We start from the raw sequence: 5217 nt of genomic DNA, 5'->3' as shown, positions 1-5217 counted from the left end.
AAGCCTATAACATACATCGGGGTGGTTCGGGACTACACTGAGAACTTTCGAAAGTCTTTGGGCAACTTAACAATTTTCTAGCTTTGGAGAGTCAAACGCCCTTGTGGGTTGGGCCGTGTGGTCGCACACGTCCGTATGGCTTGGGACACGCCCGTGTCCTCAGCCTGTGTAACTCTCTATTTATGACATCAGCAACCGTTTAAGGGTACACGGCCAAGGCACACACCCATGGCCAGAGGCCGTGTCCTCCACACGGCTTAGACACACGGTCATGTCTCTACCCGTATGGTCAAGACTTAGGCTAATTTCCAAGCCTTTTTGTCATCTTTACATACACACACATACACGATTTCAATGGCATTCATCATGTACATATGCCATATACTTCTCATACATAGTGAACAAGCACAACCACATAACCACATCACAAGACATTAACACATATCATGGATAAATGGGCTTACAAGCCAAAATCATTATAAGCCATATCTCATGGCTATAAACAACAAATCAATATAAACTAATACCTTTGGCTAATCACAACAACAATCATCATAGAAAAACTAAGTCCCTATACATGCCACTCATTTGAAAACATTTAACATACACATATCAATACTCCATGGATAATGGCTCGATAGTGTGATGCTGTCTCCGACGATCTCCAACCCCGAGCTGACTTGACAAAACTAAAAGAAATGGAAAGGAGGGAGTAAGCTTTACACTTAGTAAGCTCGCATGAAAATAATAAGTAATGCGATAACATGCTATTTTCATATTCTTTCTATTTATTCAAATTCCAGCTAAGCTATTTTCCTGAGTCAAAATCATTAAATTATTTATATCCGGAGCTAAGGAACTCCAAATTAAGATCTGTTAATTTTCCCAAAAACTAGACTCATATATCTTTTTATCATAAAATTTTCAGAATTTTTAGTCTAGCCAATAAGTACAGTTTATGATTCAAAGTCTCCATTGTTTTGCTGTTTGACAGCTTTGACCTTTCTTCACTAAAATTTATTTATCTCATAGTACGAGACTCGGATAATGTTCCTATCTCTTTATCCTAAAATTAAACTCATTAAGGATTTCATTAATATGAATTTTAACTCATAATTATTTTTGTAAAATTTCTAGTGATTTTCCAAAGTTGAGACAGGGGAGTCCGGAATCACTCCGACTCTGTCTCACAAGAATTCAAATATCTCATGATACAGAATTCTTTTGCTTTCACCGTTTCTTTTATGTGATACTAGGCTCATTAAGATTTAATTTCATATTTTATTAAGCTTCTAACTCAATTTCCACTATTTTTAGTGGATTTTCAAATTCAGACCAATGTTGCTGTCCAAATCTGTTTTGGTACAATATAATGATCACTATCATAAGATCATTTCCAACTATCATGAACTTACCATTTCATGGATCCCTTACTCATTTTTCACAATGGAGCTCAATATAAAAGTTATTATTTCTCATGGGCACACTTAGTCATACATTCCAAGTATAGGATAATTCCCTATCACATACACTCAATCATCAAATTAGTCTCATGACAATGCACCATGTAAATTTGTCTTAGAAGAGCTCATCATTTATCATTTACTCATTGATATACATCATATTAATCCCGTTGAGTTTCTAGGAAATTCCGATGGATTATCCATGTAACACCCCCTACCCGTATCTGTCGCCGGAATAGAGTACGAGGCATTACCGAGAAGCACGAAACACTTACAGATAATTTAAATACATTTTCATAACAATTTGTTTCGATTTCATACTATTTCATATTTAAGCTTTATTCACTAAAGTATTTGAAATATCATCTTTATGCAAATAGCACACATGAGGTACATAATTCTATAATTATGAATGAACACATTTATCAAACATATTCCATGTTTTTATATATATATCATAGTTTCATATTTCCATGTATCAATTACCATCACTTCCTCGTATTTCGCACAAATACGTGTAACAATTCATAAATATGCAATTCATTAACTCTTCCTACCAATTACGATTTAAATTTCCAAATCACTTATTGAGCCCAATTTCAATGTTCACTAAAATTTATCATATAAATTTTGATGTACGTATTCATCAATAAATTCCATGTACAAATATCATCATCTTATATTTCCACGCACATTTGCTTTCCACATTTATGAATTCAAATGGCATATACAATACATGCCAATGTATTTCAAGTACGTTTTCATGATATTTCATTTCGAACTCAGATTATTTCATACTAGAAGTTTTCTCATTAACTCATTTGGAGTACCAATTCATACGGATAATACACTCAAGGCATAGAAATATATAATCACAAATGAATTCATCCATCAACTAAGTTTTATGCTCATGTCTCATCAACTCGTATTTCCTTATGTCACATAATTCCATGTAATACTTACCAAACTTCTTCAAATTAGTGAACATCTTACGGAATTGAGTACTTCGTTTTTTTCGATGCTATAGTTCAACTATGGTCTTACACATCTTTACATAATGATGCCATAGCCCACTATGGTCTTACACATAATCACATATCACATATCATATCCCGATATGGTCTTATACAGTAGCATATATCACACCGATGCCATATCCCAGATATGGTCTTATACAGAAATCACTTGTCACTTGTCACTTGTCACTTGTAGCCAAAGCTACCACTATTCACTGATCAGGTAGCTGGTGCTACCATTTTTCACTGATCAGGTAGCCGGGGCTACCACTTTTCACTGATCAGGTAGCCGAAGCTACCACTTTTCACTGATTAGGTAGCGGCTACCACTTTTCACCGATCGTAGTGAAACTACCACTTTTCACTGATCAGGTAGCTGAAGCTACCACTTTTCAGTTGTCATTTGCCATTGATCAGATAAGTGTAGCCGAAGCTATCACTTATCACTTTCATTTGTCCTTGATCAGATAAGTATAGCCGAAGATATCACTTATCACTTGTTTCCATGGTCCAACCATGGTCTTTTCCTTCAATTCATCTTGTCACTGAACTGAAATGCTCAATTTGATCATTTATTCAATTTTCATGCTTTTACATTATTCACGATTTTATCATCAATACATATGAAATAACTCATCATAAAATTCATAAAATTAACAAATAATCACTAAAATTTAGCCATATAAACTCACAAGTTCAATTTTTGTATTATAACGATAATCATAATTTCATAATAAATATTCCAAATAAAACATTATATAATTTCTAATCCAACACTCATCGATTATAACCGGGCATGTGATCAATTTATACACGAGTCATTCATATATATGTATATTTTTCCTCCTCCTCCTCTCCATCCACATCCTTAGTATAAACAACACACTTGTAAGTAACATTATCCATAATTTTCATTATCTACTTATGTGAATATTCAAGCTATCCATCTGTGTCATAGTCACTAAATTATTTTTATCTTGAGCTATAGAACTCCAAATTAAGATCCGCTAATTTTCTATAAAACTAGACTCATATACCTTCTTACCATAAAAATTTCATAATTTTTGGTTGGGCCAATTAATACAGTTTATTCATTGAAGTCTCCCCTGTTCTGCTGTCTGACAGTTCCGACCCTTCTTCACTAAAAATTAATTATCTTCTTGTACAGGATTCGAATGATATCCTCGTTTGTTTCTATTGAAAATAGACTCATTCAGGATTCTAAACATATAAATTTAAGCCCCTAATTATTTTTATCCAATTTTTTATGATTTTCCAAAGTCAGAACAGGGGAACTCGAAATCATTCTGACCTTGTCTCACAAAAGTTATTGTATCTGATGATTTACAATTCCATTGCTTACATAATTTCTTTTATAAGAAACTAGACTCAATAAGCTTTAATTTCATATTTTATTCATCCTCTAATTCGATTTCTATAATTTTTAGTGATTTTTCAAAGTTAGACTACTGCTGCTGTCTAAAACAGTTTTAGTGCAAAATGTTTATTTCCATTTTGCTCCAAATTTCACAATTCATACAATTCAGTCCTTGCTCAATTAACCCCTCAATTAAGATAATTTTCTCAATTAACACTTTTTCTAGACATTATAAGTTATTTCATAATTTTGAAATTCAGAATTTCCATATGAAACTTTAACTTCAAACTCTTTTACAATTAGGTCCCAAACATTCACTTTCTATTCAATTCTTTCAATAAAATCAGCATATAAATAATTTAAAGCTCTAATTCCATGCCAAATCATCATATACTTCCAGCACATATTCATAACAACTTTCAATTTCTTTCATAGAATCAAAACTAATGAATTCAACAAGTGGACCTAGTTGTAAAAGTCACAAAACATAAAAATTTCAAGGAGAAAGCAAGAATTAAACTTACATGAAGCTAAAGTATGAAAACCAGCTTGAACCCTCCTCCATGGCTGTTTTTCAGCTGATGAATATGAAGATAAATGAAGAGAATTCTAGATATTCCAATTTAGTCCCATTTTTATTTAGCCAATTTTGGTAATTTTCCAATTTTGCCCTTATTTCATCCATTTCCTGATTTTTCTCAGCTATTGCCGCCCAAAATATCTCCTTTAGGACTATTTTCACTTTAGGTCCTTCCTCATTTGACAATTGAGCTATTTAATCCTTCTAGCAACTTTTTCACCATTTTCAATTTAGTCCTTTTTATTTAATTAACCACCCAAACGTAAAAATTTTCTGACTAAATTTTAATACTACCTCACCAACACTCCATAAATATTTCTAAAAATATTTATGGCTCGATTTATGAAGTTGAGGTCTCGATACCTCATTCTCGACCCAATTTACCTAATTAATTTTTTTTTAGATCACCAAATTCACTAATTCAAAAATGCTTTTATATTCGTATTTGACTCATAGGTATTAATTTATTAAATTTTTAACTCACCTGCCGGATTTAGTGATCTCAAATCTCTATTCCCGATACCACTGAAAATTAGGCTGTTACAACTCTCCCCCCCTTTAGGGATTTTCGTCCCCGAAAATCTTATCAGAAAAGAGGTTAAGGTTTCAGCATAAATCCTCCATCCTGTAATGTTGCCTAAGAACCTTACACTGTACTCGATTTCTTTAAATTTTCTGAATGTCATTATACAATATTAATTAAGTAATCATCACTCGCAAAGTAAACAAAACTTCATTACTCAGAGCATATATATCTACGTTTACTCTTCTCAAAGGTTA

At 32.7% G+C, this 5217-nt stretch overlaps 1 long non-coding RNA gene across 1 annotated transcript; it reads right to left on the bottom strand.

The window, feature by feature from the left end:
* Positions 1-416: 416 nt before the first annotated feature.
* On the bottom strand, positions 417-4463 carry LOC128284346 (uncharacterized). Its single transcript, XR_008274765.1, has 2 exons — positions 4382-4463; positions 417-689 (listed from the first exon to the last, which is right to left on the bottom strand). It is a non-coding gene; the product is annotated as an uncharacterized LOC128284346 (long non-coding RNA).
* Positions 4464-5217: the final 754 nt, after the last annotated feature.

The sequence above is a fragment of the Gossypium arboreum genome, chromosome 11, assembly GCF_025698485.1.
Source record: "Gossypium arboreum isolate Shixiya-1 chromosome 11, ASM2569848v2, whole genome shotgun sequence".
Taxonomy (NCBI): Eukaryota; Viridiplantae; Streptophyta; class Magnoliopsida; order Malvales; family Malvaceae; genus Gossypium; species Gossypium arboreum.
This window is presented reverse-complemented; position numbering and strand designations above follow the sequence as displayed.